Source organism: Mauremys mutica, chromosome 18, assembly GCF_020497125.1.
Source record: "Mauremys mutica isolate MM-2020 ecotype Southern chromosome 18, ASM2049712v1, whole genome shotgun sequence".
NCBI lineage: Eukaryota > Metazoa > Chordata > Testudines > Geoemydidae > Mauremys > Mauremys mutica.
Window position 1 is genome coordinate 24619778 of NC_059089.1, and position 19408 is coordinate 24639185.

The window sequence follows — 19408 nt, forward strand, 5'->3', positions numbered from 1 at the left end:
AACCCCTCATATGTAAATGAACAGTTGCCTGCGGCAATGGCTGAGTTGATCAAATAGTGTGTTTTGCTTCAGAACTTGTGTAATCAGCTCTGTGAAATGAGCAGGACTGGAGTGATAGCTAGCTTTGTTTTGCAGTTTTGCTCTCTTGCACAGAAATATTGTACTGAAGGTCTTAAAGAAAAACGTTTCACTAGTGAAACAATAGTAATTGCTGATCACCATGTATATTCAGTGTCAATGCAAAGAAAACTGTTTTAAGACTTTATTTTTGTTATTTTAACAAAAAATGTTGTGTTATGATATTTTCAAATGAAACATACCAGTAGGCACTAAAAAGGATGAATTTTCAATAGTCCATGTTTGAAATCAAACAGAATCAACTTTACCCTGACTTGGAGAGGGTGCAATCTGATATTTATTTATTTATTTATTTATTTATAAAGCCTTTAAAATGCTGAATAATGATGACCTGCTAGTGTGGACTGATAATCGCTAAGGATCAAACTGCAGCCGTCCCCCTTTGCCTGAAACCACAGGCTTGACCCTAACCTGGGAGTGGAGGTGGTGGCAGGCCCCAGTGCACTTAGCATGTTGCTTCAGCTCTGCATAATGTTGTTGGATAATTTATTTTTTTTTACACTTTAATTAATGATATTTCTTTATGAAGGTAGAGTTCAACCAATCACTTGTGTCAGAGCAAGGCAAGGTCAGTGAAGGGCACGTTTGAAATATTGACCTTTCATAAAATCTGTGTTCCTTCCGTAACCTAGATTATGCAGTGTTACTGTCATCGGTCTCTAGTAAAGGCTTTAAATGGCAACCTGCAAAACACTGATAGCATGTACTTCTAATACATCAGGTTTGCTGCAGGCTTTAGTGTAACTTTTCTTCTGACAAATAGCCATTTTCTAACTACTCTTCCTTGATGCTATGTTACACTTTGCACTGTGTTTTAAGCTGAGCTTGTCCAAGTAACATTCATCCATCACTATATATTTTAAGAGACTCTAAAATAAATATAAAGCTTATGAGATGGAGGAACAAGAGGTTTATATATTTGAGACTTGCTCCAACCTATGCTTTTCAGAGTGTCCCTTTCGTGACAAACAAGGAGGGGGAAATCCCTTACAGCCAAGCTCCTGCCTTGGACCCAAATCTTTTGAACGCCCATCGGTTTTTAATGCAGCCTGCGACCCGCTGCAGTTTCAATCTTGACACTTAAAAAATAAGTGTAAATAAAATTCTTTGAGTGGCTCTGCATATTCCCACTTATGGGTAATGGTCAGAGGTGCTCTGGTCAGCACATTAGCCCAAGGGCAAATCTTCAGGTGAATCTCAAAGAACTCTGGTTACAAGTGAATGACTTTTGTGTTTCAAAACAAAATATTGATAAATTCCAATTTGAAACGTTTTGAAACTGAAAACACAACGTGACAACAATTTTGAACCTTTATAAAAACAATTTTTTTTTTATTTCCAGGATTTGATGAAACTGACTCTTTCCTATGAACAGTTTTTCTGTTTAGATGAATCTGCATTTTCTGATTGGGGAAAAAATGTTTCATCAGAAAATCTTCAGCCAGTTCTAATGTTCTCAGCCAATCAAACACAGCTGGTGACAATATTATTTTCACTTGCTATTTACCACGTGCATATATTGCTCCCCTCTCCAGCACCCACAGTAGAAATTTTGCCTTCATGGCCGTGGTACTCAGTCGTGGTTTAACTCAGCTCTGCCTCATTGCATAGGGTAGAGCCTCTCGTTCTGGGAATCGAGATTCACACCCTGTATTGAAGGGTGTGCCCAGCTTTTCCACCTCCCCTCCAAAAAATTCCTGCCATAATACCCCAACATTCACTGTTGGTGGAAAATCCCCATTTTCCTCGGTGGGTGAGGAAGCAAAATGCTTTTCATTGCGTTTTCTGTTTCTGAGGTGGCCCCGTATGGCCCTGTTAACATAGCATGTGAGTGCCTCGTGGTCTTTAATGTATTTACCCTCACAGGACTGTTGTGTGTTAGGCACAGTTGCCAACTTTCACACGGTACATAAGCACCCCGACTTTCACAATAAGCCAAAAATCAAGCTAATCCCATTTCAAAACAAGTCAATCCCTGAGAACCCCAACACACTATGTGACTAGATTCCCCCCTGGCGTGCAGTCTGGGACTGTAGTGGACCTGTTGTACACCCGTGACTCTTCCCCCCCCCCCCCCCTTGCCCCTGCTGTATCCTTATTTCCCCCGCCCCTGCTTGCCGGGAGCCTATTTAAAAAAAAAAGAAAAGAAAAGAAAAAAGCAACAAGCTACAAGCCAAAAACTAGCCAACAAGCAACTCCCAAGCTAATTAAGCCAAAAACAAACCCAATTTTTTTTTCCTGTGGGTTTGGCATGTCTGGTGTTAGGGCCGTGCTAGGGAGCTGAGGTCCAGAGGCCCAGCCTTTTTAGAGGAGGGGTTTAGGTATTGCTGTACTTGGTGTTGCACTGCCTTAGTCTCCTTTTCAAAAGTGGTTTAGGCACTTAGGAGCCTTCTAACTGTCAATGGGATTTTGGTTCCTAAACTAGTTAGACACTGCTGCATTCAGCATTGCAGTGCCTATGGGCATGAGAGAATAGGATGTGTCTACACTGTACAGTGAGGCTGGGCCCTGCCTGGGGTTTGAACCCAAGCCCTACCCGCAGATCAGTCTGATCAGCACTGAGGACCTGGATCCTAGGACCCTGCTACATGCAGGGGCGGCTCCAGGCCCCAGCACACCAAGCACGTGCTTGGGGTGGCATGCCACGGGGGGCGCTCTGCCGGTTGCCGGGAGGGCGGCAGGCGGCTCCAGTGGACGTTCTGCAGGCGTCCCTGTGGAGGGTCCGCTGGTCCCGTGGCTCCGGGGGACCTCCCGCAGGCGTCCCTGTGGAGGGTCTGTTGGTCCCGCGGCTCCGGTGGAGCATCCGCAGGCACACCTGCGGGAGGTCCACCGGAGCCGCGGGACCGGCGACCGGCAGAGCGCCCCCCCGCGGCGTGCCGCCATGCTTGGGGCGGCGAAATGGCTAGAGCCGCCCCTGGCTACATGGGGTGGGTCAGAGCTCAACTCCTGCTGTGACATTGGTCCAAGCCCTGTCATTTTTCAGTGTGGACGCAGCTGAAGCTGCAGGTCTGTGTGGTGCAGTATGGATGAGTTAGCGCAGCTGAGACCCCAATCCAGCCACTGTAAGCCCAGGTTTATAGTGCAGTGTGACTGCTCAAGCACAGGCTTGGAAACACTGACAAGCCCAGGTGCCACAGAGCTGGGTCCACAATACAGTGTAGTCACACCTTGGGTGACTTCCCCAAGATCCCACTTGGAGCGTGTGCTATGCAGGGGCTTGAACCTACATCTCCTGAGTCCTAGGCTCTAATGCCCTAACCCCTGTGCCATCCTTCTCCGTTTTGGTGTCATTGCTGCCCTATCCCTTCTCCTTCTAATTTCCCCCAACAAAATCTTCCTTCTGGGAGTAAACAAGCCATTTATCTCCGTGAAATGCCTGTAAAAATGGTCAATCTCAGGGTCGGGTTTTTTTGGCAGACTGACACTCTTGCCTGGCTGGAGACAACAATTTGTTAATTTCACCGCAGGAAGCCATGTTGTCTGGTTAAAATGACAAGCTTGCACATGCTCACCAAAATGCACGTTTATCAGAGCTGTCTATTCTCAAAGCGAAGCTAACGACTGTCATACGTACCCACCACTCCATCACTGTTCTGGCCTGATTAGTTACCATATGCTCCCGGGGAGCGTGCTGTCACTTAAACCGCAAAGAACCTGGGTCCTTCTATGCAACGTTTGGGGCCAGGAGCCTGGCTCAATACATTGCACTGATTTGCCGCTTAGGTTTTGATATTTGTAGCCCCAAGCCAGAGTGTTCATACATTTGCCTTGACATTGCTACTATCTCGATAGATGGATCACTGCTATTTATATCTGGGTTTCTCTCTTATCCAGTATTTTGTTGGCAAGAAGCTAAGAATTTAATAGCTGCTATTTTTGTGGGACTCTCAAAAATGTGTTTATGCTTTTGGGACTTCCTCTGCTCGATCTGTATCAGTATGTAATAGGACAGATGCAGTTCCTCATCCCGTAATATGCATCACCTGTGCTCCTGCTCCAACAATGAAGTTAACAAAAGACGGCCATGTTGCCACTATTGAAACTCAGAGGTGGGTGTAGAAATCCAGTGTTTTTCAAAGCAGGAAAAACACAAATTAGGTAGGAAGAGAGACCATGGGCTCTAGTGGCAAGCACCACTCAGAGTCCTGGGTTCTATTGTCTTCTGACTTGAACGACTCACTTCCCCCTTCTGTGCCCCTGTTTTCCCTTGCAGCCATTGTCTTATCTACTTAAATAGTATCTCTCTGAAGAGCCTGCGGTGTGTAACTGTGGCTTTCACAGCCACGAGCACAATGGGGCCTGAATCCTAGTTGGCACCCCTGGACACTATCAGAAGACCATAACAATAAGGATTTATTTATGTTGCTTACGGTCTTCTGAAAGGGTCCCTCCAAACAATGGTGGCTTGATGTTTGTTGGGTTTTTTTGTTTTTAAGATAAATTATGAAAAGCTACCTTTCCTAGCTCTGAGCTGTAAAACAGTAATAGTAAAACAACTTTAATTTAAAGTTGGGCTTTTTTAGTAAGGTAGGAATAACTTTGATTAAACTTCCCAGAGTAACTCATTTAGCAGGCTGCATTAAAATCAAACTTGATACAAACTTGAGAGCTTTTGTCTGTTGTTTTCAGAAGGTTTTTTTTGGTACTTTTCAAACTAGTACATAATGCGTTGTACTGTAGTCTGAGAGCTAGATGGGATTGGTATTCGTTCCAAGGCACTGACTGTGTTTGCACTCTGCCTTCTGTTCCTGTCTGGATGCCCTTTGTGATTGGCACTGTCGGAAATGGAAGGCATCTATCTAAGCTCTAAAGGCTGTGTCTGGGTGTTGTGCCAAGAGCAACAATGGAAGATTAACCAGCAAACCATGTTAGTGACCCCCTCGGACATGAACTGGAGACTTGCACATCCTTTATGGGGTAGAATGAATTTAGGCTTCATAGTGCTTGTTTCTGGGCCTCTCTTAACCAAGACTATCAGTTGCCAGACTAGTGTGATGATGGCCAGGGATGGGAGCTGATGCAGACAAGGGTAATTCCATTAAGGTCGTGGACTGAACCTGAAGTACAGTGCAGAATGGAAAGCCACTAAATTGCAAAGTGCTTCTCTGAGGAATGGATTCTTAAACTTCTCAAGTAAGACCAGTTTGCTTAGGGAAACTATACTGTGTGCATCAGGGCCATCTTTAAGTGGAAGATGTGTGGGGTAGAGTGCAAAGCATACAAAAACTAGGATGTTTCAAGGGTTTCTTATTCAAACCCTTTCCAATGTGCTTAGCTCTTCGATTGCCATCTGCACAGCTGTAAAACATGAACGTTCATGAAAAGAGGCTTCCCTGTCTTTAAATTACACAATTTATACTTTCTATAACACAGAATTTAAGACAAAAATACCCTTCCCTGCAAACAAGGTGCATTATGTAATTTTAGTCTAAGTTCAGGTTGATACTGAACAAAGTTGAAATGGTTCTGTGACCATATGCAGGAGCTGAGTTTATGGGATTAGGTCAAACAATTTACAGCTGGGCTACTGCAGAGGGCGTGTAGAGGTGAAATACCTGAAGAGGCCGGCCTTTGAAATACCCCAATATCTCAGCGGAGAGGGAGGATGTGGGTGTGGGCTAGTATTCTTCTCGAATTGAAATATGCAGTATGGCTGCTGCCTGTATCTGTACCTTATGGATTTTCACAGAGTAGAATTCTCATGATAATATTAATTGGGGGGGAAATGGTGGTGGTTATTGGATTCAGAATGAAATGGACTGGTGGTGATGATGTGTGCATGACTAGTGGTTTTCATGTGGTTTAATTGTGTGGGTGGGGAGGGGAAATGCAGGGAATTGAGAAGGCAAGAAATGTGCTTTTCTTTAAAAGCCCCTCCTAGGAAAGATCCTTATCTTGGATAGTATAGTTTCCTCAATTGCTTGTATAATTTGGCAGGTAATTTTACCAAGCAGCCGGTTTGATCTCTAAAAGCAAAGGATTGAGAAAAATATCTGGCAGGTGTCAGAAGACTTAAGTAAATTTCCCTCTGAGCAAAGCTGTAATGATGGAGGTAAGAGATTGTCTAAACAGTCTGACCTGCAGAGTGCTGCTGGCTCTGAAAAGAGACTCTGCTTGGTGAGAGAAAAGGCCCCCAGGGGGAGAGGGCAGGTTCACCGCTTCATGAGCTGAAGATCTCTATCTCAACTGCGGTGAGCAAGTCCCTCTATAGTCTCAAGCCTTCAGGTGGACATCGTGAACCTCACTGAGCCTGGAAGAGCCTGCAGAATTCAGACTGCTCTAACTACAGGAAGCAGTTAGCTCGTTATGGTCATGAGCTTATTGCCAATGGGCTTTTCCTAAATTGTGGGAATATGAGAGAACCTTTACGTACAACTGTGATAGCAAAACTGGGAAAGGGACCTGAGCAGGGAATGGAGGGAGCATGTGGAGCAAGCCCCCAAACAGCTTATTTAAATACTTGTTAGTTCTGGTCAAGGACAGTGTAAATCGTGATGAGCCTCAGTGCTAGTAAATCATTCTATTCAGATTAGGTTTGAAGCCCCAGGCTCCCTGTTTGCAGGTGGGATTTACTCTTTGGTTTTTGGTCATTCTGCAGCCACAATGTTGAGTAGTTGCCTCTGTCTACTGTGCCACCTGCTTTGTGCCTGTGATCAGGAAGTCAGAGGTGCAGCAGAAGTGTGGATGCAAATGGTCAATGAGGGCTTCCCCCCCCTTTAAAAATGTGCCTCTTTATTTTGATTTTTGGGAAGTTGTATGGGAAGTTGGGATGGATAAAGAAGGTGTTTGAGTGCAGCCTCACCAAGGACCATGAATAATTAAGGCACATTAATAAGGCTTTTCCTTAGTGACAGATGCAGATAAGCCCTCAAAAACTGCATAGCAGCTCTGTTATCCAAACTCTTAGAGCTTGCAGAATAATGTTGCTCTCTTGAGTTGTCCTCTTTCTGGAGGGCCTCTGGCATTTCTGCTTCATACCTGGCTGGATCCTGGAAGAATAGAAGTGTGAGAGAATTAAACTGGAAAAAGTTAATTTGATTTCAAAATTTCAGATTGAAATTTTGACCAAAACAATCAGGTTTTTCTCTGAACTGAACCAGCTTGCAGCTCCCTCATTTTCATTTCACCCCTGAGATTGCTCACTCACATGGGTTTGTGGTTGCAATCACAGTCTCTGGGCGTAATTGTGATCTTGCTCACTGGTTTTATATAGACATAACTCTACTGACTTTAGTGGGGTTCTGCTCATTTTTACACTAGTGTAAATGAGAGAATCAGAGACTCAGTGTTGTTTATCTTGGCACCGTTCCATCTGCCCAGCAACTGCTCCAAGGTGTTAACCTCAAATATAACAAAAACAATAAGAAATCAAAGCATGGAACTTTAATGATTAGAGCCATCTCTTTGGATTCCACACCTCAACACTCTGCACAGCTCTCAATAGCTTATTTGGAGAGGTGTGCGACTTCAGCTCCTCTCTCTGATATGGCTAGGTTTACTGCCACGGGCAGCAGTCCAGCTGAAGAACACCTCTTGCGAGAGTCTCAGCAGTTACTACTTTATGCTGGGTGGGCAGTCCTGCAGCTGTTTTGTACCAGGTCGTACTGGGTTTGGAAGGCATTTGTGTGTGAGATGAGTTATTAGGGGAAAGCGTTTATTTTCTCATTGTGTTTGAAGCCCAAAAGGGGGGGGGGAAAGTGGTGAGAGCTTCATTCAATAGTCAGTCAGGAGCATAACTACAAAGCATCTGCCCAGATAGATTGGGTTGTTTGGGTTTTTTTTTTGGCTATGTGTCCTGCTTCAGGGAAAGGAACCATAATTAAAAGCAATTACAGAATCTCAGGATTTAATTTATTAAATTCCACACTCTATAGATGTTGCTTACTTCCCAACTACTCACTCTGTATTCAGTGCAAAGCTTCACTTTCCCCTTGGATGTATTCCCAACATGTACAACCACCCCCCCTCTCTTTCCCCACCAGCCCTTCCCCTGCGTATGTACATTTGGATGTGAGACACTGAATCATTTGTAATGCAAGGTTTGAAGTTTTGTCTGCATTTCATTTGTCTACTTTTTGATAGGAGGCGTCATCATTCCGAAGGGACGTTATTGCCATGTTGACTGTCCCTTGCATTGTGTTGCCATAAACATGAGCACTGTCTGGAAAAACAGAACCAGTCAGACTCATGCAGACCTCTCCGAAATGCACTATTAGCTTGATGAGATCTTCAGATACACTTCTAATCTTGTGACTTCTTCAAGCCCTGGGGCACTTTGTCTGTCTGCACGAAGCTTAACATTCCAGCACCTCTCTATAAAGATGGCACCACTTAGGGTGACCAGATGTCCTGATTTTATAGGGACCGTCCCAATTTTTGGGTCTTTCTTATATAGGTTCTTATTACTCCCCCACCCCCTGTCCTGATTTTTCACATTTGCTGTCTGGTCACCCTGGCACCACTTAATTAGAATCCCATTTTACAAACAGGAAGCCATGCCCCTTTTCTTTCCCATATTGTGCTGAGACAGGACTGTGCCTTTCTCACTAAGGAGGGGGGCACATGGAGGACTGCAGAGTTGTGCTTTCTCCTGTTTGCTATGAAATAAATGGGGGGGGAAGGGTTTCCTTGCAGAAACTTGGTTCCTGAGCAAAGATTTAGAATACTTTTCTCTTCCCTCTATTCTCTTCCTATTGCTGTGGGGTTAGCTGAGACAAAGGTCTGCTTCGGTCTAATCTTAAAGCCTGACCCAGCACAGCTAGCCCAAACTTGACCAAGAGTGTTGAGTCCTTTTCAGACCCAACCTGATCTGGAACTTCTATTTGTGTCACCACCCGGTAGGGGCTTCCTGTGCCTTGTGCGTCCATCTCCAGCTGTCTCCTGCTTGTGGGGCCAGTATATCGGCAGCTCTGTGTCCTGCTCATGCTGTCCGCCCACCCCCCCCCGGCTTCGCTGCGCTGTGCATGCCATGGAGTGAAACGTGCTGCAACTTGTCAGCAAACTTACTCTGCAGTGCACATGCTACAGTGAGGTGGCAGCATCTGGCAGGAGTGAGGCATGCAGCTGTTGTGCCAACCCCTTGGGCAGGAGGAGGTCATCCGGGACAACCAAATCTGAGCCAGAGAGGATCAGGTTGTTTTCTGACCTGACTCAAACGTGACACTGGTAGTCGGTCCTGATCGCATTGCAAGGCTGTAAGCTGAGATGGTTTCTTACTTTAAGGTTCTCTAAGGCCTTTAGCTGAAAGGCGCTGTCCCTGTAAAGTATAGTTTTTTAAAGTACAGCAAGAGATTTTATTTTATGCAATGAATGCTGAAGATTTTCAGTGTACCCTAGGAGAGTTGTAGAACATTATAAATTATGCAAATCCTTGAGACTGTCTAAGGTATAAATGTTGTTGAAAATGTTGACACTTTGTCAGTAAATCATTTCTATTCAGTCCTGGTATTTCAGTATCGTGTTCCTTGCAAATGGGTAGCATCAGGAAATGTCCTTAAATATTTAAAGCTACTTACATATGTACATATTTTGGTATAGGATGGAGATGAAATATAAATAAAAAACCAACACACAAACATTCCCAGTTGGACAATAATTAGCTTCTTTCCACTGTACAGAACTTACATCCAAGCAAAAATAACATAGGGACCATTTGAAAATACTGTAATATTTGAGAGTTAAAAGCCCATCTCCAGATGCCGGGGTATATTCATTCTGCTTGATGTTCTGTCATGGCATAGCACTTCTTGCTATCCTGAATTCTTTAATAGTTACAGTTACATCCCTTATTGTCAGACCGTAAAAATGGATTAACTCATAAGTGTTCACCTTTTTTAACCAAAAAAAGAAAGTTGTCATCCATTTGTCAGTTTCTAACCTCTCCCTTGTTCAAGGAGCACTGTAAAGTGTCGAACTCTTCTTCAACCATTTCTTCTTTTATTACCTGTAAATCCCCAGGGGATACTATCTGTCTCTGTGAATTGTTGAATGTATTTATTCTGAGCCCTCCCTACCATCTTTCTTGTTAGGTGTATGGTCTTAATAATTCACTGCTTCAAGACTGCTCTTGGGGAGGAGGATTTAAATCCCATTTTAGTATCTAAAAATTTTTTGGATTTTTTTTTTTCACTTCTTCCATTTGGATTTTTGGTCATGGGAGAATCTCAGATTGTTCAGTAGTTTGCTTTTCTCCTTTTCAAAGAGATTTTCAGTCTAGCTGATGTTTGTTCTAGATGAAATTAAACTGTCTTTAAAAAAAAAAAAAGAGAACAAATAGCAGATCTTCATGTGAGCAGAGTGTGTCTCACCTCATGATCTTCTGTCTTGCCTCCTTTCACAACTTCACCTTCCAACTGACAGACTACTTACATTTTAAGAGGTGGTGTGCAGGAAACAGAAACATGGCTACCTGCCCCCTGTAGTTTGGGTAAACATTCCTGCTTCTCTACTCAAGATTTACAGAAGACTGAACAGGCACAAAAATAATCTGACCCCTTCCCCTCTCCTCCTCTTCTCCCCCTCCCCTCCCAAGGACAGAGAGGAATGGCACAGGGGTATAAATAGGAGTAACAGAGTGACATTAAAGAAAATGAGACTAAGTATCAGGTAAAATCCCTGCCATGGAGCAAGTGTTCTTAAATAGTCTAATCGTCTCCTGTGATAAGTGGTGGAGATTTATCTCCAAGGCCAGACAATGCACTAGAGGAAATATTGCTGAGAATAATCCTGCACTGGCACAGGGTTGGACGAGGTGACCTATTAGGGCTTTTTTTCATCCTTCGGTCCTAAGGGTTTCAAGAGACACCTGCAGTGTATAATAAGGGGGACTTAGGAAACTAACGCAGTGTAGAAGATACTGAAAGAACTTATCTGAGGTTAAAAAGGGAATTCTGATTTATCATGAGCATGGACTGTCCCAACAAACTGCTCCTTCATAAAGGAGCAATGTTACAAGATAGATAGGGAGAGGTAATAGTCTAGAGGTGTAATAAATCCATGGAGTCAAGTATCAGAGGGGTAGCCGTGTTAGTCTGGATCTGTAAAAGCAGCAAAGAGTCTTGTGGCACCTTATAGACTAACAGATGTTTTGGAGCATGAGCTTTCGTGGGTGAATACCCACTTCGTCGGATGCATGTGTATTCACCCATGAAAGCTCATGCTCCAAAACGTCTGTTAGCCTATAAGGTGCCACAAGACTCTTTGCTGCTTTTATAAATCCATGGAGTATTGCACAAAACACATGTTGAGAATTTATGATATAAGTAGGGTAACCAGACAGCAAGGGTTAAAGATCAGGACGGGGGGGGGGGGGGAATAGCTACCTATATAAGACAAAGCCCCAAATATTGGGACTCTCCCTATAAAATCAGGACGTTCGGTTGCCCTAGATATAAGCATAGTCATGGAGTGTATAAAGAGCAGGCATTGACAGAAGTGAGGGTTGCTCCAAGTGTGTTGACACCAATGAATACTGAATGTCAATAATTTTAGAATTCAGGTATCTGTACAAGATTTAGTGTTCTCTACACCTCTTGATCTTGTGAACCTGGACTGAAACCTGCTCTCCTCAGACTGTGTTTGAGCTGATCAGTACCTGTTCATGGTTGAGGACCATCAACCCAGCTTTTCCTGAGGTCTTCCAGCACCTTATCCATTTCTGCTCGTGTCTGGAACCAGAAACTGTAGAGAGGGGTTTAAAATAAAATTAAAACACACAACTATTAGAGACAGTTAATTATCTATTTTTAAAAACTCAACTTCTATCTCCCCCACCCCCACCCCTCCAAAAAAACGTGGGGGAGAAAAATAGTTGATGTTTTGTGCAACTGATTGGATTTGACCTCAGTTTGTGGAACACTGTGCTCATCTCTAGGTGCTAGAAGTGGAGAGGACTTGGTGTCCCCCTCAGGGAGAAATTATAAAATGAACCACTGCAGAAGTCCTTTGGAGGAGGAAAACCCTAAGACTCCCTCTTTGAATTGACCCCACTGTCTGACACCAGTGGGGTGGCAGGGCAGAGGATATTAGTCACCCCCTTTCTCCTCCAGTTCCCATAAACTTTCCAGCTGGTTTTGTCTCCAACCGGCTCAACAAACCCACCTTTCAATAAAGTTCTTCTAAAAGTGCGTTCACTGTTTGCAGCACAGATGTTTTCAGATCCAATATGTGCTTTAAAATCCTTAGGAGGCTGCCAAAAATTGCTGTTCCCCTGTGGCTGAACTAAGCTTGTTTTTACATGTTAGTGGAGTGACGCATCAATGCACGTACACACACCTCTTCCCTGCTCCCTTTTGAGCCCAATTTTGCAAATGAATGACTTACAGATTTTTTCATTTGGCTTAATTTGAAGGGCTGGAGCTGAGCGGTGAGTCGAATTCCTAGTTAACTCCTGGTAATCCAGGGTCATTCTTTTGCTCTTGCCCTTCATTGTCCTTGTGGGGGAACTTGTAGAAACTTTAAAGAAACAGCCATTAATTAAAACCAATTATTTATCATCTTGGTTGTCAACAGTTTGAAGCCCAAATGTTGGGGACATCAATATTAGAGCAATGTAATGAGGGCACTCTGCCAGCCAGCAAGATATTGAGCCCTCAAATGACTCTCATAAAGACTCGAGGGTTTTAATTTGAGACAGGCAGAGTAATAAAAGGGGTGCAGGGAAATAATGGATCCAAAGGTAGACTGAAGCTGAGCTACAAATAAATATTCTGGGCACAAAAGGACACCAATAGGTAGTCTGTTTTGTCGGCAGTTTCTAAACCGTTCATAATTGTCGGGCTTTCAGTGTCATTGGCCTTTGCCTGTTGGCAACCAGGCACAAGCCGTGCCAAAGCCCAGTGTTAGATGTGTGGTGTGGCTCTGGAAAATGCACATGGCTTGTGAGTCTTGCAGCTGCTTTGGCTGTCCAGGAGAGAGGCTGAGGGGTGTTCTCATGGGGAACAGTGCTTGCAATTCACATTCTGAATGAAGTCCTTAGATTAGTGGGGTAACGTTGGTGTCTTATTTCCATTTAGACTATAAGCTCTTTGGGACAGGCTCTGTCTCTTCCTGTGTATTTTGTACAGTTCCCAGCACAGTGGGACACAAATTCTGATGAGGGCCTTTGATTGCTACTACAATACAAAGAATGTTGGTGACTTCGATGGGTGCTGAGGTTGGTCAGCACCCTTCTGGAACAGGCTCTTGCTTTTGTTTTTTAAGCCAGTCAGAATGCAGCATGTCAGTAGCGGTGCAAAGCACATCTTGAGCCTCCTTGTTGCCAACGTGCATCAGACCCAATGATTATATCCACATTGATCACTGCATCTAATAGAAATGAAGTCCCTAGGATGAGCTGTCACAGGATCAATGTCATCTGCCTTTTTATTCTCTGTTTCCCATAAATGCCTTGACATTGATCTAGCACCAGGAGACCATTATCATGCCACAAAGGGCTGTTCCATTGCCATTGCTCATAAATATAACATCATCCTGACTGTTTGAAAATGTTATAGTCATGTCAATAAAGCCAGAGCGATCGCGATGCGGCTTTAGCGTTGGGACCAAGATCAAAATTAGAAAGTGGGCCGGTGGAAAGCTTAGTCATGAGAGAGAAACAGAAAAAGTTGTTAGCTCAGGCTTTTAAAATTGCTGCAAAACCTATATACAGAAGAGTATCATCAAGCACACACTAAAACCTAGGTGTTGTAGGTTTTTTCCCATCCCAATTTTTATTCTTAAAGTTTATAATCAGACGAAACAGGAATGAAATTCTTTGAGCACATCCATCTTTTGCATGTCGGACTGAACTCTTCGTTGTTGATCTGTGTTTTTCACAGACCTCCTTTAAGGTTGAATAGCCTTGTTGCATTTGTGAAATATTACAAACCTAATGTTCTACCCTCGCACACAAATGACTAGAAAATTGCTGAAACTCAGAATGAAGATTCCTTCACATCAATGTCTCCAGCAAGATGCTTCAGTGGGAGAGTTGTCTAGCATCTAATTGCTGGGAAAAAATAAGGATTTATATCATTACAAAAATGCACTGTTTTTGTTCAAACTGCAACTCTTCTGGGGTCCCCCATTTTTGATCCTTTAATTTTTTTCTAAAGCAGTCTTGGTTTGGGCCAAATAAACAACAGGTGGGTGGGATTTTCAGATGCCAGTTACAGCTTCCTCTGGGCTTCACTGCCCAGCATGACACTTTAGGGATCTTGTTCATTCTGTGTACAGCAGAACCTCAGCTCTATGAACGCCTCGGGAATGGAGATTGTAACTTTGAAATGTTCGTAACTGAACAAAACGTTACGGGTTGTTCGTTCAAATGTTTACAACTGAAGATTGACTGAATAGAGCTTTGAAACTTTACTGTGCAGAAGAAAAATGCTGCTTTTAACCATCTTAATTTAAATGAAACAAGCACAGAAACCCTTTCCTTACTTTGTCAAATCTTTTTTTAAACTTTCCCTTTATTTTTTTTAGTAGTTTACACTTAATACGGTACTGGTGTGTATGTGTGCGCACTGTTGCTTGATCGTGTACTTCCAGTTCCAAAGGAGGTGTGTGGTTGACCAATCAGTTTCTAACTCTGGTGTTCATAACTCTGAGGTTCTATTGTAACAATATGGGGAGGGGAGTTGAAAGGAGTAACCAGGTGTTAGGATGCAGGAGCCTGAATGAATAACCAGCTGTGAGGATCTAGGACTGTGTACGGAGATGCAGTGCTATTCTTCTGACTCTTCGTGATACCCACACCAGATCAGTCTCATTAGCTCCATTCAAGAACTGAGGTGAGAGCGCTTTCTGGAAGGAGAGGAGGAAGCCCAGTCAACCCAACTTGGGGAAGGGGTAAGATATGAGAGGTATAGACTGTCCTGTCTTAAGGCTTTGTTACCTCAGGTGAGGAAAAAAGGCAAATCCCAAGAAGAGGGATAAGTTTGAACAATATGACTTTTGTGTGCACCGTGACAGAAGTGGGATCGGGACACCACCCCTTTACAGGTGTCAGTAACGTTCCAGCTACTGGGCTTGGTCTAGTTCTGGCCAAGGCTGCTGATTGTCTGTCATTCTGTCTGTCTGTCTTTCTTACTCACTCATAGCATTCAGTATGAGTGGCAGGCTTGCTGCTCAAGAGACGCAGTATTCCAACTAAGATGGATTGGTCCAGCCACACTGGAGAAACTTGACTTGTACCTGGCTGTAGCTAGTGCTGTCAGTCAGTGCCTCATTTTCATGATCAGTAAAATTCACACCTTCAAATTTAAATCTCCATTTGTCATTGATGCAGACTAGTATGTGGCAGACTTATTTCATTCCCCAGATTTATTCCTTTAATGGTGTCAGATAACCAGTCTGCTTTAGTGTTTGAGGTGATGGATCTTTTTATTTTAATTCCTTTAGCAGGAAACTGGCTTTAAACATCCTTGCTATCAATCCAGCTCAGTGCCCAGCAAATTTATTCCTTTAACGTATTTATTTTTATGTCAAGTGGGCTTCACCACTTGGTGTTCAAATCAAGATTTGCTCAGAATTTATTCTGTGCTAACTGTGATCTGTGAAGTGTGATGACAAGAGTGTGTTTTGCAAACCAGCCTGTCCAGCGTGGGCTTGGAAACCTTAAAGTAATTGCTGTTCAGGATCATAAGCCATATGATGCATTTGATAACAGCTATCAAGTTTTATAGTCATCACTATAATCCCCTTGTTCTTGTCAGGCATCTGCATTGCCTGCTTGTGTTCTATGCAAACAGCAGAGAAAACAAGTGCCTAGTTAATGCCGGAGAGCCCATCAGCCCCGTTGATGTAGTTCTGGGTGTTAAATGTCTCTGCTGTTTAGTGACCAGCGCAAACAGTTTTGTGAAAGCCGTAGAGAAAAGTCCTATAAAGCGGTTTCTCGGTGGCATAAAGTAGGATGCTAATGCTCAGGACTGTGTCAGAACTAGCAACGACCGAACTTCAAAACATTCAGAGAATCAATCAAGGGTCTGGGTGCTCAGTCCAGCGACCCTCACTGGGAGAGCCTTGCCGCTAAGTAAATGTGTGCTTGTTAGCTTTGATAGCAGTGTAACCACAGCGGCATGGGCGGTGGGATGGGTTAGCTGCCTGAGTACAATCCATCCAAGATCTTTGTTATATACCCAAGTGGCTAGCCCATCCTGTTGGCCCTGCCGCTGTGGCTATGCTGCTGTTTAGTGCTCTAGCTTGAGCAAAGTTGGAATGTGTACGACTGCTCGAGCTGGAGATCACACCTCCAGCTCCAGTAGAGATGTACCCATAGTGTAATGATCTGAGTACAGGCCTTGGAGTCAGGAACTCCTGAATTCTAACAATGGCTCCCTCTGTGGCTTTGGGCAAGTCAGTTACCCTTCCCTGCCTCTGGCTCCCCATCTGTAAGGTGACAAAAAGGTATCTCATTTGGATGTTGGTTTGTAGTGTGAGTCCCGTAGGTGCCATTGAAAAGCACAATATCATTGGAGGGGATGTTTAGGGTTCTACCTTGCCTCCGCCCCACGGAGGAACACAGGGTGGGATTATCCATAGCACTCAGCTTTGCCTGACTCTGCTCCTATTGAAGTCATCTCCCTTCTTTGTCTAGTACAAATGGAGTTTTACAATTGACTGCATTTGAGAGCAGAGTTAAGCCAGTGCTGAGAGCTTTGGAAAATCACACCCAAAATACCTGAAGTGAAACTTAAATCTGTCGTCGTAGCCCAGCCTCTTCATTTTAGAAGCAAGCTGTGATTTTTTTTTTAAGTTAGAGTAAGTCCCAGTTGTTGCCAGGGGACTGGGCTGTTAAAAGTCTGGTTGGCGGCACAGGCAGGCTCCCTACCTGGCTCAGCACAGCTCCCAGGAAGTGGCTGGCATGTCCCTCCAGCTCCTAGGCGTAGGGGCAGCCCCAGGGGCTCCCCACGCTGCCCTCACCCCGAGCCTCGGCTCCACAGCTCTCATTGGCCAGGAACCCTTCCCCCACTCCGAACCTCTCGGCCCAGCCCAAAGCCCCCTCCTGCACTCCAACCTCTCCCCCCAGAGCCCTCACCCCCTCCCACACCTTGTTGCTGACCCTACCCCAGAGCTGACCCCTTGTTGCTGACCCTACCCCAGAGCCCGCACCCCCAGAAGGAGCCCTCACCCCTCCCCATGCCCCAACCCCTTGCCCCGTCCCTGATCCCCCTCCCACTCTCCGAACCCCTCGGTCCCAGCCTGGAGCACCCTCCTACACCCCAAATCCCTCAGCCCCACCCCAAAGCCCACACCCCCTCCTGCACCCCAATGCCCTGCCGCAGCCCCGGGAAAATGAGTGAGTGAGGTTGGGGGAGAGCGATCAATGGAGGAGGCGGGATGGAGTGAACAAGGGTGGGGCCTTGAGGTAGGGGCGGGGCCTCAGGGAAGGGTCAGCGCAGGGGTTGGGGCAAGGGTGTTTAGTTTTCTGCAGTTAGAAAGTTGGCAACCCTAGTTGCAGCAGTTGGTTGACAAAGGTTCCGATCTTGCAAGCTGATCCACTGCCTCTTCATTAAGACTCTGGGTGGGCGGGCAGGATCGTGGCTTAAGGTTGTACCCGTGCATCGCAGGCTGTATAGTTTCTGTCTGATCTAAGAGCCCTTCGGTGCTATCCCGGACTCGCCATGGAATAAAAAATAATATTTTAAACCATTTGTAGCTTCTGCTACTGTCACTGTAGGTTATTTAAAAGAGAATTTAAAAGTGTAACTTACTTTTCATTAGACTGTCTCACTTTTGGGCTGTACACCATTCGCACAATGAATCTACACTGTTCAGTTTTCCTTTCTCGCACTTATAAAACTGTGGTGATATTTTTTTGTTTGGATTCACACCACTACAAGGAAGGCTTTAAATTCTCCTTTAAAAGCTGTTCATTTGCTTTCCATGTAAGGAAAATGTCAGGAAAAGATTAGTTTGTTCTGAGTTTCGTAAAAATTGTGTAGCACTTCAACATTGGGCTGAGGCTCTGAGAGATGTTCCGTTAAGGACAAATTGGCAGCCTTAAGGCTGAATTTCCTTGCTTTTGCTAGCTCAGTCCTAGTCCAATGTAATGGTAATAAAAGGCTGTGGATATGTATCTTTGTACACATCATCTTCACCGTTTAGTTAGGCATTTTCCAGACTTCATGACCGTCTTCTATAACAGTGCAGCCAATTTACTCTTTCCTATTCTCCGTTAGTACTGACTCTTTCCTCATTTGTATAGTACAAATGTCTCTTCAGTGGCCCATACTGTCTTTGGGAAGACAATGTATTTTTCTTAGGGAATCCATTTAGAATTACATGATAAATCCCACTTCATCTCCTGGATATCCAGCCTAATTAGTATAATTTGCATCTCCTTGTAAAAGACAATGATTGCACTGGGTGGTTAGAACAGTCTGTTGGTCTTAGTTCTATGAATGTTGTGCTGATTCTAACCTCCCTGGAACAATTTACGTAATTTGATCAAGTGCTCTCCTAACCTGCTCTAACATAAAGTCCACATACTATATAGACTCACGAGCCCACCCCTTTCCTGTGTTTGGTTTCATTAACAAAGAAGTTTAATGATCCCAGGATATAAAGTTCAGCTAAAGCCTGGTCTCCAGGCTTGGCTGCTCCCAGAGGACTACTCAGTCCAAACTCTAGATCCTCCCTTTCTAAAGGGCCAGTATCTTGTGTCTTGTAAGCAGGTGGGATAATGAACCACCTGCCCCAGAGAATCAATAAAATCAGCTTAGCAGACTTGACATTTGCTTACAGGGTGGGGTTTTCAGGCAAACAATGATACGTAGATATAGGTCCTTCTGATCATGGATGTCTTTAACAATGATAAAACCCTGTACTTGAATAGCTGTTTTGAGCCCTAGATCTCAAGGCACTTTAGAAACGGAGGTAAGAACTATTTCTCCCCCCCACACTTTTTTCTACAAAAGGAGTAAATGAGGCCCAGCAAGATTAATGGATTTACCCATGGTCATGCAGTGAATCTGTGACAGGGTCAAGAATACAGCCAGGGTCTCCAGACTCCTAGCCCTGCTCAGTCCCTTCGTGAGGGCCACAGCTGCCCCCTTCTAATGCTTCCATTGGTCAGGGCAGAAAAAACACCATACTGGGAGTGTTCTGTTTTTAGCATGCAGCTTGCTTGGCTGCTGAATGGTTCTCTCGCTTTCCTAATTTACCTCTTCTCCCAGGCTTTCTTTTTAAGTTCAATCAGTGCTGCTGAAAGGGCTGGACTGATGCCTGGAAGTTTTAAATCCCTGGTTCACAAACTGGTGAACAGCACTGACATTGGTGTCTGTTTTCC

At 44.3% G+C, this 19408-nt stretch overlaps 1 protein-coding gene across 8 annotated transcripts in view; it reads left to right on the forward strand.

Annotated features, from left to right (window-relative positions):
- The window catches only part of LOC123352367 (DAB2 interacting protein), a 401633-nt gene that overhangs the window by 82127 nt on the left and 300098 nt on the right, over nucleotides 1-19408 (forward strand). The gene's annotated exons all lie outside the window — the stretch shown is intronic.